Raw genomic sequence first — 23,931 nt, forward strand, 5'->3', positions numbered from 1 at the left:
TTGTCATCAAATATTCACCATATTATGAAAAGGAAAACCCTACTGACTTGGCACTGAATGGCCAAACCCAGCATATTGTTACATATTGTTACCAGATTCACAACAGGAATAGATTAAGTGGATTTTATCCAAGATATCTAATTCCCATTACAGTACAGTACTGCGTATTTCTAATTTGGTGGCTGCTATGATCTCATACACTGCTTATTTTCTGTGCTTTTCCTATAAACCAGAAAAAAAAGCCATTTTTCCTGTTTGTTTTTTTAAGTGGAAAATATTATGCACATTACATAGATTAGTCTGCAATGTCTTTAAAAGTATTATTTTTCCTAGTTTTCAAAAAGTGGCATTGGAAATGTATCTCTTTCCATTCCATCATCTCTTCATCCTCGTTGGAAACTTGATCCATAGTAGGTATTAAGATCTTTACATTTCTACTGGTTGGGCGATGACTTCATTTCTTTCATGCCAGCTGGGGAATCTTGTGTGGCTGAGCATTGGACCGAAGCAGGGCTGTGGGTTGCTGCTGCTGCTTAACAGCCGTTTGCATGTATCCAGCTGCTGTGTAAGGAATCCTCAGGCTACTAGTTCTTTGCACCTAAATCACCCAAGGGATCGCAGGCTGATGGACGAGTGTATGTGTGAATGTGTGTATATGTGCGTGTGTGTGTGTGCGCACGGGCAGCTGCAACAGATGGGCATCAGCAGCAATGGATTTCGATATCATTTTTACCAACAACAGAGATAAACAGTCCTCCATCCTTTATTTCCAAGCAGTGCCTCGGCTTCCGCCCCAAATGTGCTCTACCCCTCTTCTCCGATCCCCCACCCCCGCCCGCACGTGTCCCTAGGGAGGAAGAGGCCAGGATAGCTGCGCTGCAGGCAGGATTCCCCCTTTTTTCCCGCTGTGACAGGCGGATTCCCGGGCCTCCTCGGCCCACCACCCCCGCAGCCGCCCCTTTCCCAGTCACGATCTTCCCCCCCCATCGCCCCTCCCTTCGAAAGCTCAAGGCTCGGGCCCCGCCCCTCCCAGCCGCCCAGCCCAGGTTGCTAGGGCCTGGCGGGGCAACCAAACCTGGCGCGCGAGGAGGCACGGCGCGCGCGTACGCGCGCAGACACGCTTATACAGGGAACCAGCTGTCTTCTGCTTCGGGGACCAGTGCACGAGCAGCGCGGGCGGGACGCGCGAGCCCGAGCCCGAGGACGAGCGCTCTCTCCTTATTGGTTCCTATCAGAAGTGGGCGGGGATAAGGCGGGAGCTGGCGGAGTCTGAGGAGCTTCCCCATTGGTCCAAACGGGAGGGTTGGGGCGGGGCAGTTAGCAGCTTAGGCTGCGCGTTCGCCTGAGAGAGAGGGCGGGGTCGAAGGTTTCGATTAGTTGTCGCCGCCGCTGGGGAAGGTAAAGCGGCGACGGCGGCCTCGGGAGCTGTGGGACCCTGGCTGGAGGTGGGGATCTCGGCGGGGTGAGTAGACGCGCCGCCACCCGCCCGCCAAGCCTACTTGTCCTCATTCGGCCCCGCGCCCACCCAGCTTCTCCTGAGAGAGGGGACCCACCCGGTCCCCCCGGGCAGACGTGAGACGGGGAGGTGGCGCGGGTCCCCCCAGAATGGGGCGACGCGGCGAGGGCACCCCAGTCTGGAGTGGCTTCTCCTCAGCGCCCCATTGCGCCGCTGGAGGGGCTTCCCCGGCGAGGAGCTGGGGATGTATTTTGGGGTGTAGAGAGACGGGAGGGTGTGAGGAGGGGCGGCGGGTCGAGGCCGCCCCGTGGGGCTCCCCTCAGCGGCGGGTCTGCTGCATCCCCGCCCCGCCGCCCCCGCGGCCCGAGCTCCCCAGGGCTTGCGGCGAGGGAAGCCCCTTCCCGCCGGCGCTGAGGAGGAGCCTGCGCGCTGGAGCCCCCCGCCCGAGTTCCGTGGGAGTCCGGGACCCGCCGGGGACTGCGAGCTGCGGCCCCTGCCCTGCTGACCTTGGTCGCCTGCGAGGGTGGGCGAGTGACCCTCCGCCTGCCCCGCGGTTCCTCCAGCTTCCCCCGAACAAGTTTCACGCGTCGTTATGAAGTTCAAGACTAGCATAGTGGGGAGAAGCAGAAATTGGCCCCTTCCCAGACCTTCGTACCCTTTGGACCCTGATAGAAATTAAATCCTGGGGTTTGGAACCATTTCCCAGAACGAACAGGTTCTGCTCGCAATGACACGTTCTGTGCCCACGTTGGGGGAAAAAATAACCTGAACATATTTCAGTGTAAAGGCAGATCTTCCCTGAGGGTTTTGTTTTTCGCTTCACTTGAGTGTTAAAGCACAGATGCCTGAAAAAGAAAAGCCTGACCTTAGTATCTCCACAGTGAGATTAGACGGATGCTGTGATATTTAAGTAGTTGCAGATCAGTGTTCTGTTAACACAATCTATTTTAATTGACTGAAATTTAAGCTGATTTTAGAAAGTATTGCAGACACGGAATGATTTCTTTCCGTGCATCTGAATTAGGTTTGTTTGGATGTAATGGTTTATGTAGTTAATGTAAAGGATTACACAAATTAATTTGTCCGGGAGCATTTGACCGAAACAGGAGACATAAATATGTATAGAATAGAATTATCGCTTTAGGTAACATCTGCTGGAACATTTCCAGGTTGTTCCTTTCTTGCTGTAGGGTTACAAAAGAAGGCATCTTTACCGAGCCTATTCGGAATTATTTGTGAATGACATTTAGATGTAAATTTGTTTTAAATTTCTTTAAGTGTTTTAAAATATTTTATTCATAAAATGTGAAGAGTTGAAGGGGGGGTAGTATAATCTTATATTTAACAACCCAGTTACGGTCATTAATAATACATTTTTTAAAAAGGTGTGCCTCTACACTATTTTAGGTTTGAGCATTTTTGGCGTTGCCACTGGAACGGGAGTAAGGAAGCCTGCAGCAGTATTACCAGTTTGACACCACCAGTGGGTGTTTCTGTTGACAAATGCAGAGAAGAGAACATTTGGGAAGGAAATCTTTTTTCTAAGGGTGGGGGGTGGGCGAGTGGGGGACGGAGCCAGAAGAGAGAAGCTGTAGAAGAACTAAAGCTGCCAGGGCAGTGTATGCTGAGCATTTCACAAGTACAAGGAAACCTAATTAGGATAAAAAAATTCAGTTTGGCTGTATTAAATAATAGAGCTCCAAAAGAGGCATGCTAAATAAAGTTAGTAATTACAAGAGTGTTAAATAATCTACTATTTCAGAGGAGTTGGAGGGTCTTCAATTGTCAAATCCCTTTGAATTGTCTTGCCTTTTAACCTAATCAATGCAAGCATTCATTTGATATATATGTATATATAGAAAACAGTTTAGTATTCTAATTTTGCTTATTTAGTAAGTTTTCTGAGCCTAATATTTTTTAAAACAAAATTTGGTATATCAAAAAAATAATTAGAGGGACTTCCCTGGCAGTCCAGTGGGTAAGACTCTGCGCTCCCAATGCAGGGGGCCTGGGTTCGATCCCTGGTCAGGGAACTAGATCCCACATGCTGCAACGTAAGATCCCCCGAGCCACAACTAAGACCCAGCGCAGCCAAATAAATAAATACTTTTAAAAAATTAGAAATAAGCATTCTTTCTCCAGAGAGGATTCCTTTTTTTTTTTCCTGCTCAGATTTGTAATTTATTCATGATTTAGGGGCTTGTGGTAGGGATTTTTTACCCCTTTATCTCAGGTTTTTGATTTTCTACTTATACAAGTTCCCTGGGCTAAATGTGCCACTATTTTCATTGTAATTTTCTTGGAGTTATTTAAATCAGAGTGTGGCATCAACAGTATTCCCTGGGGTTTTAAAAGAAAAGGCTCCCACTGAGGGAAATTGCAGGGCCATCTCGCATAGATGAGTAATAGAAGGTTGACTGATTGCGAATCAGATGTATTCTGTTCCAAATGTGCTGCATGGAGTTAAGGCAGTTTCATTTAATAACAACCAGATTTTACTTGGTATTTCTGCTTTGAAGGTGCGGTATTGTTACAAAACGAAATACAGAGGTGGAGACATTTCGTCAAGTATGCCTTCCCACCGCCGCCCGCACCCACCCCCCAGCCTTGCTTCACCACTGTGTCTAAGAATCTGTGAGAGATGCTTTCAACAATAGTTGCATTGTTGGAAATGACAGTGGCTTCTGTTGCAGAAATTCAACCTTTCATTATGATTTATGTTTCAATTTAATTTATGGTAGAAAATTCCAGTATATCTGAGAATATGGCTGTGGAATTTGTAAGGAGGTGAGCAGAGAAAAGAAGCCTTCTTCAGTGTGTCTGTTAGAAGTTCACCTTTTTTTTCCCCTTTTTATTTTGATAACTTTGGTGGTTATCTCCTTTATTTCTAATACATGTTAGCGGGTATGTTAACATAGTACTTCATTTTCGGCTGTTAGTGTGGGGATATGACTTTTTCATTAATAACTTGATGTCAAGTAATAACAGAAGGCATTTAAGAACAAACGAATCCACATACTTAGATCCAAAATGTGAGGGGAATCCTTTAGGTAACGCTTAATTTTGGTACAAGAATAGCAGAATTTGAAGTATTAAGTCACTTTTTAAGTAGAAAAGAGTTTACTCAGAATTTGATAATTTTAGTTTCTAAAGTTTTAATTTTTGGCAACATTGAATTTCTTGATAGAGACAGAGATCGAACCTCAAAGGTTCTTTATCATCTGATGATGAAGTCAGTTGGGTCACATATTTCAACTTGAGAAAATAATGTAATTGAAAGACTATATTTAAACTTTCTGTTTGGGAGGGTTTTCCAGTTTACTTTCTATCTTAAATTCAACATTAGAACTCTTTTATTGGTGATGCATCACTTACTTTAGTGTTTGGATTTAAATTCTTGATAGTTTCTAGAATGTTTCCTTTATATAGAACAGTGCTTGGAAGACTGGATTATTCAAAGATCTGGCCTCATTTCTCATTCAAGTTTGTACAGTTACTTCTTAATACTGTGTGATATGAACTTGGGTACAATTCTGTCAGTGGGAAATGAAAGCTGTGAGTGAGGACCTTCCACCTAAAGAGCCTGATAACATTTAGACAATTCAGATTTGGGAATTAACAGAAAATTATTTATTAGGTTAAAAGGACTTAACCCATTCCAGTCTTTGGAATTGATTTTCTTCATTTTGAATTAAGCTCTTAGAAACATTTGTGTTTGACATAGTTCTAATTAGGGTTAAGTTTTGGGTGTGGTCACTTCTAATTAGGGTTAAGTTTTGGGTGTGGTCTCTTTTGGGCAGTTTTCTCTATAATAATTAAATTCTAATATTCTATTTATTGAGCCTTACTGAATACCAGGTTCTATGGCAAATAATTTATTTGCATGAATATGTGTGTGTATGTGTGTTCTCACAACATTCCTGTGAGGTAGATGTTTTTCTTATTTTCCGTATACACTTGACCAAATGGGCTGAGGGAGAGAAAATATTTTACCCCGATTACCTAGCTAGTCAGTAGCTGAGGCAGAACTTCCATTTGAAACCGGTATGACTTGAACATGTGCTCTTCAAAACTATGCTTTCTGCTTCTCTTTAGAAATCTGATTTCCCAGACATGTTTTGAGCTCCTACTGTACATCACTCCTGGGGTGGTTACTGGAGGTATAAATATGCCTCCTGGAGTTTATAGGCTACATTGGCAAGGCTGCCTGACCTTTAGTCACATGGGAGGCTGGACTCAGGTCCATCAGCACTGATGGATAGGACAACTGCAAGTTCAGACTTTTCTAAGAGGGTCGTTAGTTCTGTTTCTTCATAATTGAAGCTTGTACATAATTATTTACACTCAAATGAGGTAGCTGTTTCTGATTAACCACTTGGTATTTCATGTTTCTTCATGTTCCATTTTAACTTTTGACTGACTTTGATTAAATTTGCCACACTAATAAAGGCTGTGAAGATATTCCTTGAATTCAATTTTGTGGTTTAGATGCACTCTTGAAGTAAAATGGCAGCCATTACAATCTGCAGATGGGTACCCATCTCTTCTGTAATTGTAACGACTTCAGTGAAATAAAATTTGGAGGTGAAGTCTACAGAGATATGTTATTGATGTTGCTTAACACTATGTAGGAGTTACAGTTTGACAACATTTTTCTACTTGCAAGTAGAATTTCCTGTTACTTATAGCCTCTTATGGGTGTGTGTGTTTAAACAAGACCCATCCTTAAGAGAGCTACAGTTGCTTAGCCCAAAGGAACCCCCAGCGGTCCATGTTAGGGAGGAAGAGGACTTAACATCTTATTCTGTAATTATTGAGAATCACTTTTGCCAGTTATTAAAGTTAGAAAGGAATGATGAATATTGTAGAACCTCAGGGCTGGAAATCACCTCGGCCAAAGCAGGACAGTTGTTCTACCAAGATGGGACCTATACAGAAGTGCTGTGGATTTCTTTACCAAGTATGGGTTTTGAATATGCATTTTTAACAGTTTTATTGAGGTATACTTTACATACCATAAAATTCATGTTTTAACCGTACCGTTCAATGATTTATTTTTGTAGATTTATGGAATTGTGTAACCATCACTACAATCCAGTTTTAGAACATTTCCATCACCCCAAAAAGATCTCTCCGGCCAACACACATTTTTTTTAACCTTATTTACTTGCTTCCACCTAGATCCTTTTATCATTAGACACTGATAAATGAAATCATGTAGATCTTAAAAGATATGTCTTTTAAAAATACCTTCTTACATGTATTACAATTTCTTAGTACTTTTTGTATATTCAAAAGTTTTTGCCTAAACATAATATGTAGCAGAATATAGAGGACAGTACTGCAAGTGCCATCCATTACCTTGTCTTTGTGGTTTTGATTTGATTCTGTTTTGATCTTTTTTAAACCAGCAAATAAAATACAGTGCTCTTAGTGATATGTTGGAAAAGCAGAAATAAGAAATCAAGGTAAAAGTAATATAATTATTGGGCAAGAAAAAATTCCTTTAGGATTTAAGACCAAGGGCAAAATAATTGGTTTTCTTGATTTTAAGCCAATAACATTGTGCATTTTATTGTTTGAGCTCTAATCCCCCTTGAGAGATCCATGCTTACGGTGCATGCCAGAGTAGGCTTCATTAAATTCGGGTATGCAAACGCATTGTCTACTTTTTGCAGTACTTCAGACTGGATTGTTGGGAGATTTAGAAATAGTTTAACCTGCAAGGTACTGTAGCCGCTTTTCCCTGCCTGCATCCTTTTTTTTAGTTACCCTGAAGGGTAGGCAGGGGAGATAAAGCTCCCTTGGGAACGAGTTGTACAGGATGGGATGAATTCCACCCGTTTGGTTCCCAGGTGCTCTCTTTGCTCCCTGTTCTGCATGTGTAGATGGACACTACTGATAGGATAGCTTGGGGATGTTATTTTTTGAGTACACATAATAGAGGAATGCAGTTGTTTGGTTGGAAGTAAAGTGTTTTGGAAACAAACTTTCATTGCTTTTAGATGAACATTTCTCTATGGAAAGTGACACAAGTGCCAGGCAGGTAAATCAATACCTCCTTGTGTGGTAGGTTGTGTCTGGATTTTTTTACAAAATAAATTTATTTGTTTATTTATTTTTGGCTGTGTTGGGTTTTCCTTGCTGCACGCGGGCCTTCTCTAGTTGATACAAGCGGGGGCTACTCTTCGTTGTGGTGCGCAGGCTTCTTATTGCGGTGGCTTCTCTTGTTGCGGAGCACAGGCTCTAAACGTGCAGGCTTCAGTAGTTGTGGCACGTGGGCTCAGTAGTTGTGGCTCGCGTGCTTAGTTGCTCCGCGGCATGTGGGATCTCCCCAGATCAGGGCTCGAACCCCTGTCCTCTGCATCGGCAGTCGGATTCTTAAGCACTGCACGACCAGGGAAGCCCCTGTGTCTGGATTTTTAATAACAAACAGAAAGGACACAGCACTGCTCTGATAATAATAGTTTACTGTAAATTCAATCATAACTGGCTTGAAATAATTTTACTTAAAAAGAAAAACCTGTTTGGGGCTTTCCTGGTGGCGCAGTGGTTGAGAGTCCGCCGGCCGATGCAGGGGACACGGGTTCGTGCCCCGGTCCGGGAAGATCCCACATGCCGAGGAGAGGCTGGGCCCGTGAGCCAAGGCCGCCGAGCCTGCGCGTCCGGAGCCTGTGCTCTGCAACGGGAGAGGCCACAACAGTGAGAGGCCCGCGTACCGGAAACAAAACAAAACAAAACAAAACAAAACCGTGTTTAATTGCTATGGCTGTGTGATTCTGTTGTTGCTTTGTATTCTTTGTTAAGAGAAAGGCCTAATATCAAATAGCAACAAATGAGCTTTCTGACTTCGATTTAGAGGGAAATAGTGATTTCCAAAGTAACAACTTTGGGGCTTCCCTGGTGGCGCAGTGGTTGAGAGTCCGCCTGCCGATAGAGGGGACATGGATTCGTGCCCCGGTCCGGGAGGATCCCACATGCCGTGGAGCGGCTGGGCCCGTGAGCCATGGCCGCTGAGCCTGCGCGTCCGGAGCCTGTGTTCCGCAACAGGAGAGGCCACAGCGGTGAGAGGCCTGCGTACCGCAAAAAAAAAAAAAAAAAAAAAAAGTAACAACTTTGGTTTCTGGAAGTTAGTTAACAAAACATATGGATGAATACATTATGTTTTTTATTTGTTTTTAAGACTGCTTTAAATTATTTTAGGTAAGTTGCAGTTTTAGATCTCAGTTTTAGATTTGATACTATGCCTAAAGATTAGGTTCTTGGCAGTGTAAGATCATATTATAATAATCAGATTAAGCACACACACACACACACACACACACACACGTGAGGAAGATGTGGCAGATAAAAAATGGTGATAAGTAACAGTTGAAGAACAACTTACTGACTTGGATTTGCCCAATTACCTCGATATTGCCCAAGAGTAGTAGAAACTAGTTTCCTGATGAATAGAATCTTTCAGAGATTATGAAAGCTTATTCAAATGTGACACATCCTAGAATTTATCCACAAACTCCACCCTGGTTTTTGAGCCAATGGTGGATGTTTTAACTAATCGCTAGTAATTATTACTGGTAATATTACCACTAAAATTTAAGATTAGCATTGCAAACGAAAAGAAAAAGTTTTATTTTAATTGTTAGTAATTGAAAACAGTTGAGGTAGAACAAAAACTAATTTTGTGCAAATTGGTGTTTCATAATTTGTTATTTCTTTCTAAAGTAACCTGTCCTATATCCTGAGAATCTGTCCTTCATTTAGCAAATACTTATTGAGTGTCTACGGTGTACCAAACTGTGATAGAGGCTGGATAGAGTGATACATCAAAGGGAAGTAGGCCCTCAAAGACTTTATAGGCTTGAAATGGAGGCAGAGGAGAAGTACCAGGCACTAACAGGGTAGGGGGATCTGCCATGTGGGGAGCAGGTAGGAAGGGCACGCCGAGGAGGTAACATTAAGTGGGACCTGAAGGATGAGAAGGGCATGGTTTAGTTGGGGAAATAAGTTATCGTGGCAGAAAGTGCAAATGCCCTCAGGCAAGTTGAGAGAAATAGAGGCTTTTGAAAAACCGAACCTTTTAAAGAACTGAAAGAAATCAGAAATGGCTGGAAAGTAGAGAAGCAGGTGATGACGCAGAAGTAGGCAGGGGCCAGGTCTTGAAAAGGCTTAGTAGGCCATCTGCTGGGTTTTTGAACTTGTCCTAAGTCTCCTGGCAAGCTATTGAAGGTTTTAAGCAGAAATGTGACATGAAATGAAATGCCGCAAAAAACAAGAGTTTTAGCTCAATGGAACCTTGATGATTTACCAAAAAGGTCATAATCCCTGCAAGGTAAAATATTCTTTCCTCATCTCATTAAAAATTTTGCAACTGCCTTCTTAGTTGATTGTCATTTGTGGTACTCTTTTCATTGTTTTTATAGAAATTAGCTTCAGTTTTCTAAAGGCTCCTTCTTTTCTTTTATCCTTCACCAGTCTGTTAACCTTATATAGGAATGTCATTTCTATTTATAACTGAGTTAAAATTTTTTTCTAACAGTTTTAGCTCTCTTCCATATTTAAACTTAAAACTCTTCACTGGTTTCTTTTTCCCCCAGACATCTTTAATCTGCTCAAGGTTTTAATGAAACATTTCATTAAATATCAATATTAAATTTGCTTTATTCTTTTCTTTCCCCAAATACATCTTATGTCTAGTTTAATATTTTTCAGCATTTATGCTATTTCATATTTTATGAAATCTCATTTGAGCACCTACAGTGTTTTTAGAGAATTTTGTTAATAATGTTTAGAATCAGTAATCTTTAGCAGGAGTACCATTTTCAAATCTGGTTCACATTCTGTGGTTTTACCACCTTTTATATTAAACTAGTCTCTGTTGAGCTTCTTACCTTCAAGTGAGCTTATGTATATAAAAGTGCTCCACAGGTTTTATTTTATATATCCTGATTTGTTTCTTTCTCCTTCTACAGTATGTATCCCTACATGCTCAGTTCAGTTTTGGAAATCTTCAACCATGCTAAGTTTTTCTTGCTTTGATGACTGAACAAGCATTCATTCAGGGCTTCCTTGGTGTAAAGTGGTTAGTTTGTGTCAGTATAAAATGCCATTGTGCACTTCCCCTCCATGTATACAAAGAATAACCACAGCATCACCTCCTTCTTCAAATATTTCCTTTGAAATCTACATTTTGATGCAGTCTCTAACTTAGCTCACTTTGGCCTTGAGTTCTGAGGCTTTTCTGAACCATTTTATACCTACTCTGTATTCTTTCCTTGTTGATTTTTTTTTTTTCCCCTTGTGCTGGTAACTTGAAGAATTTACAGTGGTTTTGTGTCATTACTATTTTCACTTCCTATCCAGCCCAGGACATTTATTTTTAAAGAGTTGCCTCAGTTTAGAGTTTGATGTTTTTGTGCTAGTGGTTTCTCTACCATCCACAGTGACTGCCCTTGATTTGGAGTTGTGCTTTCCAGTCTTGTCCCTCTGTGCAGGGTTGGTAAAGGAAGGCCATACTTGTCTTTCTTTGACTAACTTTATGATGAGGTGATGATTTGGGTATCTTGGTGTCACTGTGATGGTAGGTGGTAGAGATACAAAGCCAAGCTGTGGTGTTGTGCCCTTTTATGGAGTTTGTATTCCAGCAGAAGAGGCCAAAAGCAATGACTAAAGAACAGGACGATATGCACATTTAGATGGAAACACAGGGTGCTGGTACTGTAGGCCAGAAGAGGTGCACTTAACGCAGACTTAAGGGGACTGGGGAAGGTAATGATTCCTGAGTATTTGTGAAGAGTCTTAAAGGAGGCCCAGAATGTCAGGTGGAGGGAAGGGGTTTTCTGGTAGAAGGATCTAAGAGCATATGGAGCTGGGTGAATAGCAAGAAATGACGTGGATTTATATATTGCATGCCTTGCTTTGATGCTTTGACCCCAGTGACATCCCAGGACCTTGGTTTTCTTTCTTTATGGCCATTTGGCTTTTTTCTGTTCATTTTCACTTTTACTTGAGAGTATACGTAGGAAATACTAAAGCCAGGAGTTTAAATAGGGGTGGGCCTTTGGTAAAATGGATAAGCAGATGGTATCAGTTTTCTACTGTAAGGCATGGAGTGTTGCCTGTTGTTGCCTGAGCATCTAGTGCATTGCCTGGCACAGAGGAAATGCTCAATAAATATTTCTCTTATGAAAGGTGCCTTTTTTCCTGCCCCCCCCCATCTCCTCCTGTCAATGCCTTCTTCCTTGTTTGGTGGTTTCTCTTCTTTGTCAGTTACCTGTCTAGTGGATCTTCTTCTCTGCTCGTCCTATAGACGTGCTTGTCCTGTAGGTCTAGTCACTGGTCTCGGACATAGTTGTGTTATAATTGGATCCATGTTAATGTATAACTAGGTGCTAATGGCTCCCTCTGTGAGACTCCTCAAACTTCTGTCGACATTTACAGTATGGTAGATGAAGGGGAAGCCAAAGTTTACAAATATAAGAATGATATTTCTTTGAATTTTTTCATGATTTGTTGCATGAATTCATAGAAGTGCTGAGTTCTGTTCCATCATAAGCTCTTGTGTGTGTGTGCATATGTGTGTTTGTATATATCTGCTTTGTACCTTACTTAACATTAAGCAAAACCAATATTTTGTGAAGATGTTTCCTTATTTATTATGTGGCTTCACCCCCAACCCCCATCACTGCTTAGGTCCCTCAGATTGGGAAGCTAGTTTAAAATGTGTTACCACATTGAGGTAAGAATATGTGTCTTACAGAAAGGCTCTCTAGGATGCAATGATTTCACCAAAGAATCTACCGTACACTAACGGTTGGTTAGTTAGATGGAGGGCTTTTAAAAAAATTATTTATTTTATTTTTAGATGCTATAGTAGACTTTTAAGTATCCTCTCTACATTTTGGTAATTTCTCATATTATAGGTCCCACTTTCCCAGAAAACTCATCCACAGTCTCTTTTACAGCTAGGATACAGGCTTGTGACCTAGGTTTGACCAGTCATTTACGCAGAGTGAGACTTGTATATAGAAGTGAGCATTGTGAGGTGGCCATCATGTGTAGTTGAATTGATGACCTGGTGATCATGTTGACAGAGGTGTTTGGTGGGGGCAGAGCTTATGGAATTCAGTCTCAAGTGGTGTTGGTGCTCAGCAGTGATAATCTTTTTTTTTTTTTTTTTTAATCTTCCTATTCTCTGATCATCTGGAATTTGTGTTAGATGTCTTATATTAACTTTGGAATATTTTCAGCCATTATCTCTTCAAATATTTCTTTTGTCCCATTCTTCTATTTCTGTGATTCCAGTTACCAGTATGTTAGAACCTTTGATATTGTCCCACACCTCTTGAATGTCCTGTTTTGTTTTGTTCTGTTTTTCACGCTTTTTTCTCAGTGTTTTCAGTCGGGGTAATTTCTACTGACATCTTCAAGTTCACTGATTCTTTCCCTGGCTGAGTTGAGTCTACTAAAGAGCCCATTGAAGGCATTCTTCATTTTTCTTAACTGTATTTTTAATTTTTAGCACTTTCATTGTATTCTTTCTTATAGTTTCCATCTCTCTGCTGAGTTACCAATCTGATTTTTCATGTTCCCCTTTTGGGTTAGAGCTCGAAACATGTTACTCATAGTATTTTAACTTTGATTCTAGATATTTCCAACATCTGATTCTGTGTCTAGTTCTGACATGTTTTTTGTCTTTTCTGAGTGTTGTTTTTTCTCTGCTTTTTGTTATGCCTTGTGATTTTTTTTTTATTATAACACTGACTTATTTTGTAGAACAGTAGAAACTGAGGTACAAAAATTTTTTTTCACTTTGAAAGCAGTCACTGTTTAAAAACTGACCAGATTACAAAAATAATCATGGTAGATACCTTAGTTGATCCTTCTAATAAGCCTGTTGATCTGGTCTTCCCTGTTGCCAGCATCTCTACATTCTAATGGGTGGTCTTTTTCTTCGTTCCACCTCATGGAGAAGATAGTTTGAAGGGCCACGGGAAGTTGTTTGCTTCTTTGAAACGTTTTCCAACAGTATAGATCTCGTGAATCAGGTCCTCCATGCAGATAATGCCATATTTACAAAGAGATAGAGCAATCAACACATTATCTGTCAGGGCAATTCACTTGTTGATTTTGCCATAACCATGCTTGTAGATCAATTCATTTACTGACTTCAGGTTTGGATACCCCCATGCAATACATGGTTCCACAATTCTCAGCATGTTAATTGAAGCCTGTTGAGCTTCACGTGGGTGCCATTGAAGATCTGATGGAGGTGGAGAAGCTGCAACACCTTTATGGACCTTTGGGCTCACGCCACAGATATCTCTGATCCTGATGACAAATGCCAATTTGGGCTCTGCAGGTACATAGAAGTTGCTGTCTTTTCTTGTCATCCTCACTATTCAAATCTCAGTTCTGTACATCTGCCTGTATTCCTTGTGATAGTGCTTAACTTTTTCATAGATAAGCTTCCTCCTTGCCTTTCAAAGCATCTTCTGGGCATACTTCTTTCTCAGGTTCTTGATCTTAAGCTCTGTGAAATTCTTTTGCTTTTTCTTAAGGGTTTCTGGCACAGCAGGAACCTTTTTTTAATTCTCTCTTGCACCCTCCATGGTTCTAGGTGGGAAAGAGCTGAGGTGCATAATTTTTATGTCTGTAAATGGACACATCTTTCCCTGTGCTAGGCCTTTGTTTCAGGAATTTGAGTTAATCTAGTTTGGAGTTGGGCTGGTTTTAAGTTTGGTTGTTGCTGTGGTTCCTCTCAGTATACCTCAGGCTTCAAATTCTCTGATTAGGGTGGGAGGTGGTTTATTTTATTGGGTCTTCCTTCAGGACTGTGACTTAGGGTCTCCTTACATGCTCTTGATCTCCTCCTGTCCCTCTGCCAGTGGTATTATGCTGTTTACTTGTTATTGGAAGTAGGTTAGCTTAGAGGTGGGGAGTGATGGTGGGGTGTGGTCTTTTGTTCTGATTAAACCTCAGGCTTAGGCCTGCATCAATGTCCCAAGGTCATGCCCCTACCCTAGCTATTGTTGTGGGCTCAGTGTGGAGTCCTGCCCCTCTCCCAGAGTAGGGTGCCCGCCCCTTCCTCCGGCTGCAGTGAGTTTTCACCTGTGCTTTAAGGGTAGAAGCACTTATTGGCCTTTCTTTCACAGATAAAGATTTTTCTTCCCTAGTGTAGGTGGGAGGGAAGGATCTGGGTGAACATCTTGCTCCTGAGACACTGCTGCAGTTCCCTTCCCTCAAGTCTGCATCACAGTGGGCACTCCTCAGGGCTCTTTCTGTGAGTGGTTGGTGGCGTTGGTGAAGGCAGATCCTGCAGAAGGCTGGGGTCTCCCCAGTTTCTGTGACCTCCATTGGTTTCACACTGTTCCTTCAGCAAGCCACATCGGGCTTTTATCAATTTGCTTTTTATTCTAGCTGAACTCCTCTTGTCAGTGGCCACTTACAGTCTACCCTAGGTGAGCACAAGGTTGTCTCTCTCCTTGCAGGCCCTTTCTCTCCGAAGATTTTGAGCCAGTTGGTTGTTCTCTGATGGCTTTCAAGAAAGACATGAATTTGAAATTAGTACATTGTAAGGGCGGGCAGCTCTGTTCCTTCTAGCTTTCTTATTCCAGGACGGAAGACAGAAGTTTGGTTACCCTTAAAATTTTAACATGCACATTTAACTAAGTCAAAGCTTAATTATTATTCCTATCTTCCCAAATAAGACAGAGATTTTAGAATGGCTTACTTTTTAACCCTTATCCTCTCTTCCATGTTAGTTATTTATGCTTTGGCTTTGCCTTGTTGAAACCACCTTAAGTTTGTAAAATAGTGAATATTTACTCATCAATATGTTTTCAATTTTCTTTGCTCACCATTCTTTATTCACCCCATTTCTTCCTTTTGGGTTTAGTTTTCTTCTTTATAAAGAATGTTCTTAAGTAGTTCTTTCACTAAAGGCCTATTAGTAGTAAACATGGTCTTGGTGTTTCTGAAAGTGTCTTTACTTCACTTTTTCTCTTGAATGATTGTTGAGCTGGGTACAGAATTTATGTTGACAATTGATAATGTTATTCTCTTGTCTTTTGACAAGTTTTGTTTGTTAATGAGAAGCCTTTAGTCAGTTCAGGTATAATTTCTTTGTAGGTAAGTAATTATCTTTTCTTTTGGGCTACCTTTAAGATTTTTTCCTTGTTTTTGACTTTTTGCAGTTTCTTTGCGATACCTCTAGATGTGGATTTGTTTTTAGTTATCCTGCTTTTTTTTTTTTTGCGGTACACGGGCCTCTCACTGTTGCGGATAGACTCTCAGAGTCTCCCTTTTGATTTTTAAATTTTTCTCTGCCCATTATCTTATTTCTAAGGTTCTCGTCCTAGAAAACCTTCCCTGAACCAGTTGTCCACTCCTCTCTTAGCTACCTAACCTCTCTTCCCCTTCTTCTGTAAACATCTGGGTGTGGTCTATACATACTCTATCCATTTCTCATCCACTTCTCACACTTCAGCTCGATCTCTGACTTCCCAGTCTCACATTACTTAAACTGTTTTTGCTGAGATCTCCCGTAACGTCTTGTTTGTTGCGTCTAGTGGATTCATTCAATCCTAATTTTACTTGACATTTCTGTTGCACCTGACACTGTTAGTCACTGTCTCCTTGAAGCAGTGTGTTTCCTTTGCATCCTTGTTCTCCATGTCTTTCTCTTACACTTTTTTCTCTGCATTCTCTGTGGGCTTGTCTCGATCCACTTACTCCTTACACACTACTGTTACCTGGGCTTGACTTCTTGGCCAAGTATTATCCTAGGTCATTGTCTCAATTACACCCACAGTTTCAGTTCTACTTACATGCAGATGTATTTCTAAATTTCTAAATTCTTTCCTGTTTTTTCACTATATGCCTTCAGACTCATTCTTAGTAACCTGCTAGAAAGCTACACCTGACTATTCTACAGGAACCTTATACTCAGGATGTCTAATATGAAGTACAGCATACTTTCCTCAAACTTGCTCTTCCTCCTTAATTAAAAAAACAAAACAAAACTCTGTTAATGGTTCCACCATCCACCGAGGCTCCTAAGGTGGATAGTTGGGTCTTATCCAACTCAGATATATTATCTACAGTTGCTAGTATGATATAAAACGTGATTTTGATTATGAAACTGATCTGCTTGAAAGCCTGCAGTGGTGCTCTGTTGCTGACAAGAGAAGGAGAAAGTTAGGAGAAAGTCTGATCTCCTTTTATCTGGCTCATCAGGCTCTCCTTGGTGTGTTCTCTGCCTGCCTACCTCTCCAGCCGCACGTCCTTTTCTTGTTTGCCTCAAACACTGCGCTCTCCAGCATGTAGAGTTCTCCATAAAATTGTTTCAAACTTGGTATCTTTGCTTGTGCTGTCTCCTTTGTGTGGAACGCAGTGTCTACTGCAGACTGTGGGTTGCTAGCTCTCAGGTTGGTGGGACTCCCTATTCCTCATGGAAGCTGCAGTTAATTGACATCTTTCCCTACTTCTCTGGCCTCAGTGTTACTGAGGAGTATTCCTTGTCTGAACTATCATTTTGGAGAGCCAGGACTGGGTAAATGCTGGCATCAGTCCTACTGAAAGAAGGTGGGGAGTGGGCACAGGTAGAGGTGTTTCACAGCTCTTCAGTTATGTGGTTTACTATTAAGCCATTTCTTTTCTTAGTCCCGATCTCAACCTGCTTCATAGCTCCTTGGAATTCCTCAGAGATCTGTCTGCTGTGAGCCCTCCTATATTCTCAGGGCTGCTCTGGGTTTATTTTTATATTTCTTTTGCCTATTTCAGGGGGTTTTAGTGTGGGAGGAAAGGTAAACGCATGTGTCTGGTTAGCCATTTTAAAGCAGAACTACAGTGCCTTATACTACATGTGGTTTCTCATTTTTCTCTGTTGTAGACATCATGGCAAAGAATGTCCTTTTTTTTAAATTTTCATTTTAATTTTTGGCCACACCACGTGGCTTGTGATCTTAGTTCCCTGACCAGGGATTGAACCTGCTCCCTCCGCAGTGAAAGCGCAGCGTCCTAACCACTGGACCGCCAGGGAATTCCCGAATTTTTTTTTTTTTTTTTTTTTTTTTTTAGCGGTACGCGGGCCTCTCACCGTTGCGGCCCCTCCCGTTGCGGAGCACAGGCTCCAGACACGCAGGCCCAGCGGCCATGGCTCACGGGCCCAGCCGCTCCGGGGCACGAACCCGCATCCCCTGCCTCGGCAGGCGGACTCCCAACCACTGCACCACCAGGGAAGCCCTTTTTCTTGTTTTTAAACCATGGTATTCCAAAAACCTTTTGGTCTTTAAACTGTGTTATTTTATTTGAGCACAGAACACTTGAAAGGTTGGTGTGCCACGTTTAATCCATTACATTTCTGGGAGAATAGTTATTAGCTTCATTTTATACGTGGGGGCCCTGAAGGGTGTTCTGCCCAGCTTCTGGCTGGGGTAAAAATAGGATATGTTGGGATGTAGAAGAATGCTAACGACTGTATTTCCAGCCTCAGTAAGTGCTGAATAAATATTTGTTGAATGAATGAATCGTCTTTTATTAAATGATATGTTAAGCCCACTCCTAAATCGCATCTCTGCTTCTTACTGTTTTACTTTTCCCCTTTTATATTTTATGCTGTGAAAGTGGTTAAATAAGCTTTAAAATTCAATGGTTGGTACGCAAGACATTGCAAGTTGGAAGACAGATGCTACTCTGTTTTAGTCATAATGAAAAAAGGCTCAAGTGGAGATTCTGTGCTGATCTGATTTTATTTGTTTCCAATTTAATTTTTTGTCCTGGTGCTGATTCTTTGCAAGACCACCTTTCTGGTTCCTGTAACAGCTCCAAGGGGCTTCCCAAGGTTTGGGGCTAGGGTAAATGGCCCAATTCGTTGTACTCTAAGGATGACTCTGCTGTTAACAGTCAGGTTTTTCATATAATCTCTAGTAAAGAAGGAAAAATTAGCAATTATAGTTAGGCTCTGGAGATTTGAGGGGGACACTTTTTAATGGATGAACTAGCAAATATACAAACTTTAATGGAATAAGTGATTAACATGTCAGAGTTTGCTGTGTATTTAGCTTTCTGTAGTTGGTTGGCTTAGATAGTGAAATAAGGGTTCTTAGTAAAAATGATAAGACCCTGGAAAGGATTGGTGGTGGGACATCCATGGACTTACTGCAGAGTAGTGTTAACACACGCATCTTCTTCACTGTGCACATGGAACACTCCATTTATTTATTTGACATCTTTATTGGAGTATAATTGCTTTACAATGTTGTGTTAGTTTCTGCTGTATAACAAAGTGAATCAGCTATATGTATACATGTATGCCCATATCCCCTCCCTCTTGCATCTCCCTCCCACCCTCCCTATCCCACCCCTCTAGGGGATCACAAAGCACTGAGCTGATCTCCCTGTGCTATGCAGCTGCTTCCCACTAGCTAGCTATTTTACATTTGGTAGTGTATGTATGTCAGTGCTACTCTCTCACTTCGTCCCAGCTTACCCTTCCCCCTCCCCGTGTCCTCAAGTCCATTCTCTACGTCTGCATCTTTATTCGTGTCCTGCCCCTAGGTTCATCAGAACCATTTTTTTTTTTTTTAGATTCCATATATATGTGTTAGCACATGGTATTTGTTTTTCTCTTTCTGACTTACTTCACTCTGTATGACAGACTCTAGGTTCATCCACCTCACTACAAATAACTAAATTTCGTTTCGTTTTATGGCTGAGTAATAAATACTCCATTGTATATACGTGCCACATCTTCTTTATCCCTTCACCTGTCGATGGACACTTAGGTTGCTTCCATGTCCTGGCTATGGTAAACAGTGCTGCAGTGAACGTTGTGGTACATGACTCTTTTTGAATTATGGTTTTCTCAGGGTATATGCCCAGTAGTGGGATTGCTGGGTCATGTGGTAGTTCTATTTTTAGTTTTTTAAGGAACCTCCATACTGTTCTCCATAGTGGCTGTATCAATTTACATTCCCATATACAGTGCAGGAGGGTTCCCTTTTCTCCACACCCGCTCCAGCATTTATTGTTTTTCGATTTGAACACTCCATTTAGTCTTAAGCTTGCTAAATTCATTTATTTTTACAAATTTCATGGATAGACCTGTTCATCGCATTTTTGGTTTTCCCACTCCATTTTTCTTCTTAGGATGCATTCAGCGAGGCTTACAGACAACTATTGTCTTGTAAAATAATGTCATAGGTAAAAATATGCCTTTGGGGGTTGGAAAAATCCTTGGTTTGATTCTGGCCTTGATACTTCCTAGCTGTGTGACCAAGGACAAGGTACTAATGACTTTGGAACTGTTTTCTTATCTTTTAAAAGTATTAGGATTAAATGTGATAACGTATATAAAAATACTTAGCATCGTGCCAATGTATGGACGTGCTCCAAAAGCATGGTTTTAAGCCCTGTGGCTTATCTGTTAAGGATGTAGCATAATGGCTAAGTATGGGGATTCTGGAGCTTGACTGCCTGGGTTTCATCCAGTTCTGCCATTTACTGGTTCTTAGTCTCCTTATTGGTAAAATGAAGTTTCTGGTAGTAAAGGACCATAAAGGGTTCTTGTGAGGATGAAACAAATTAATGTAAATAAAGCTGCTAGCAGATCAGTGCTTAGCACAAAAGTGCTGTTTATTTTAACTGTTGTTATTATTTTATCACATTTGAAAACCCGGTAGGCCACCAGATTTTATTTGAAATATTTTGTTCTACTGGAATTTTTTGCTTCTCTTTATAATTTCAAACTCTGTGAGAGCAGGGCCCGGTCTGTTTTGTTCACTACTGTATTGCTAACATCTGGTATAGTGACTGGCATAGAGCAGTGGTCCACAACCTTTTTGGCACCAGGGACCAGTTTCGTGGAAGACAATTTTTCCATGGGCGGGGTGGGGGGATGGTTCAGGCGGTAATGTGAGTGATGGGGGGGATGGTTCAGATGCGGGGGATGGTTGAGGTGGTAATGTGTAATGCAAGCGATGGGGGGCGGCTTCGCTCGCTTGCCCGCCACACACCTCCTGCTGTGCGGCCCAGTTCCTAACAGGCCTGGACCAGGGGCTTGGGGACCCCTGGCATAGAGTACTTATTCAGTAAACATTTGTGGAATGAATGAATAAATGGATGATGAATGTTCCATTTTCCTTGACTTGTGTTTGCCAATATTCTAACTCAAGTAGTTTTTTCATTAAGTCCCTGTTTAAAAAAAAAAATGTGTAATAAGACTTGTATAAGTTCCCAGTGTTTACAGATTGAAATCCAAGTTTCTTAGCTTTGCATTAAAAAACCTATGGAATCTAACTGTACCCAGGTTTCTTCTCTTTTAGAATGTGGAGTTTTGACCAGATATCTTTTTCTATCGCATTTCAAGTGTATGAATCTCTGGGATGTGAATTAATTCACTGCATTGTTGCGATACCCAGTCACTGAAGTGGTAAACATAAGAGCACTTTGCAAGTTATACAATATTACTATCATCATTCATAGTAATCCTCAAGTGTTTTTAGTCCAGTTTTGCTGGAAATGCCCACCCCTCTTGCTCAGTTAACTGTAACCCCACCCATTTTTCTAGACCTAGTTCAAATCCTCTTTCTTGTGTGAAACACAACCTCCCCACTCTAAAACAAGCACTCTTTTCTTTGAACATTTATAGCCACTGTGATCAGTATAGTTCATTTGGTAATCATGCATCTGAATCAGTTGATCTTGCCCTGTTGTCTTGATGTATTAACTAGGATCTTGAAATGTTTAACTCTTAATGAAACCAGTAAGTTTATTGAACACCTATATTACCCTTATGTCCGGGCACAGAGTTTTCATGTATTAATTTGGGTTTTCACAATTGAATTGTAAGATGCTGTTAAAACATAAACTGAGGCATGTTAAAATTTTTGAGAGAAAAAATCAATTTGAACTGGACAGTGCCAAGCAGGGAGTGTTAGGAGTCCTTGGCTGACAGGAGCCAGGGAAAAGTTTTATACAGAGAAGGTGTGGTGGCAAAGAAAGGAAATTATTTGATTGCCTATAGCTTAAAGCCTAGTTGGCTGTTTGTGATTGGCTGTCCCTAGGTTTCGATTTCATAAACTTGAGGCATTTACAGGCTTAGGTTTTGCCTACAGAGGCCACCAAGGCATTAGAGCCATCTCAGTCTAATAGCCTCCTTGTTTCATTAATTTAACACTACTTTAAGAACGAAGACTATGATATGTACTTCCTGGTTTCATGAATGATTCCTTTATTTTTTAAATTTTTATCTATTTATTTATTTGGCTGCACTGGGTCTTAGTTGTGGCATGAGGGATCTTTTTGTTGTGGCGGGTGGGCTCTTAGTTGTGGTGCGTGGGCTTCTCTCTAGTTGCGATGCTCAGGTTTCTCTCTAGTTGTGGCATGTGGGTTTTCTCTTCTCTGGTTTTGGCGCGTGGGCTCCAGGGCACGTGGGCTCTGTAGTTGTGGCACGTGGGCTCTGTAGTTGTGGCACGTGGGCTCCAGAGTGCGTGGGCTCTGTAGTTTGTGGCATGCGGGCTCTCTAGTTGAGGCATGCGAGCTCAGTAGTTGTGGCATGCTGTGGCACGTGGACTTAGTTGCCCCACGGCATGTGGGATCTTAGTTCCCAGACCAGGGATCGAACCCACATCCCCTGCATTGGAAGGCGGATTCTTTACCACTGGACCACCAGGGAAGTCCCTGAATGATTCCTTTATACATAACAAAACGTGGCATTGGGTGATTACATAGTTGATGTTTCATTAATGTTAAAATTGAGTTGCAAATATCATTCTCCTTTTCAGAACCAGTCTAGCATTTGTGATACTTGGATTTTTGTTAATATTGGTTCATATTTATATTTTCCTCTTTGTTTTCAAATACATTGACTTATTTCTTACTTATTTCTCCTCCACCAAGGTAGAAATGTTATCTTTCCTTAAATTGTTTACCTTGAATTTTCACGGATCCTTTTGGACAACTACCATTTCTCTCATATGTTATCTTTGTAAGATTTATCTCTGCAGTAATTTACTGAGGTCATTTAGTTTTACTTTCTGAACATCAAGATCAAAAGAAAAAATGTTAATAGAATTTTCATTATCCATAACGAATTTGGTTTTTAAAAGTGGTTTGAGGTTCAAACCAATAGCAGTCTAGCACCAGTTGAGGCTATTTTGAAGAGGCAGTTAATACTCCTGGGGTTTTCTGAAAGAGGTGGCCTTTGTACAGAGACTTTAGTAAGTGTTGGCAAGGTGTTTCTGGTGGGAACCCCCTTATTTGGTGGATTGAAGTCAATTATTGGAAAGTTAATTTTTAAAATTATTAAAGTTCTGAGTGATAAGAATGCACATACGACAGAAATATTTTGCCATAAAGCATGTTTCCTTGCCAATATTTTGATGTAGGGCCAAGGCTTTATTTTGAGTATGGATCAGCTGACTGAAGTTCTGTGTCATCTCTCTTGTAGGAATCCGTCCTGTCTGTGCAGTAGGTCCAGTTTTGATTTCTTGAAAGTGGAGCAATAATTTAGACAATTTATGAAACCATTTAGTGCAGGATTATAGATTTTAGCAGATATTTTCCTCCTTTTAATATTATCTAACTCAGATCTAATTTGACAGCCACATTTTTAAAGTGACATCATTTTTATTGAATCTTGCCATAGCATCCAACCTAATTTTCACAGAACTATAACCTTCTTTTAATTGGCTTATATACTGTTTAGTTGAAAACCATATCATGGTTACCACAAGAGGAGTGGACAAATATCAGTAGTTTTGGGGAAGAAATGCAAGTGACTTCTGGATGCCAGGCATGCAGCTCAATTTAAGTGAGCAGAAGTGTGAAGCTGAACTAAAACAGTTACCTATTAGCCAGAAACATTTTGTACTGTAGGCATCAGCTGGTCTGTTTTACAAAGGTAATGAGGAGTTGGTAACTGTTAGGTCTGTTAAGTGACATGCTGGAGGCCAATAGAGCTTGAGTGCACAGAGCAAATGAACTTTTGTAGTACCTTTCATACTTTTCAGAAAGACCATTTTCCATCAATATCATGCTTTTTTTTTTTTTACAATATAACAGAGATAACTGAATTACTCAAGAGTGCTTGGAGAAAATCACTCTGTTCAAATAAGATTGCCGTGAAGCCTCTTCCCCAAGTAGTTTCCCCCCTTTCCCAGACATAGGTAGTTTCTACCTCTTCTGGGCCTGTAAAACACCTCACATATACCTTTTTTTTTTTTTTTTTTTTTCTCACGGTACGCGGGCCTCTCACTGTCATGGCCTCTCCCGTTGCGGAGTACAGGCTCCGGACGCGCAGGCTCAGCGGCCATGGCTCACGGGCCCAGCCGCTCCGCGGCATGTGAGATCTTCCCGGACCGGGGCACGAACCCATGCCCCCTGCATCGGGCAGGCGGACTCTCAACCACTGCACCACCAGGGAAGCCCTCACATATACGTTTTTGCATTTCTCATATGTGGTTAATTCACCT

At 41.4% G+C, this 23,931-nt stretch overlaps 1 protein-coding gene and 1 pseudogene across 3 annotated transcripts in view; one reads left to right on the top strand and one right to left on the bottom strand.

Moving 5' to 3' along the window:
- The first annotated feature begins 1,350 nt into the window (after positions 1–1,350).
- Positions 1,351–23,931, top strand: part of CDKL5 (cyclin dependent kinase like 5) — a 182,385-nt gene continuing 159,804 nt past the window's right edge. For 2 of the 3 annotated variants that reach the window (XM_033427878.2, XM_049704726.1), the window contains exon 1: positions 1,360–1,462. The gene's annotated coding sequence lies outside the window, so the exon portion shown is untranslated. Of the gene's footprint in view, positions 1,463–23,931 lie in introns of all 3 variants that reach the window. The other variant, XM_033427877.2, reaches the window with a different exon arrangement.
- Positions 13,237–14,067, bottom strand: LOC101278234 (60S ribosomal protein L7-like; annotated as a pseudogene).

Source organism: Orcinus orca, chromosome X (assembly GCF_937001465.1).
Source record: "Orcinus orca chromosome X, mOrcOrc1.1, whole genome shotgun sequence".
NCBI classification, from domain to species: domain Eukaryota; kingdom Metazoa; phylum Chordata; class Mammalia; order Artiodactyla; family Delphinidae; genus Orcinus; species Orcinus orca.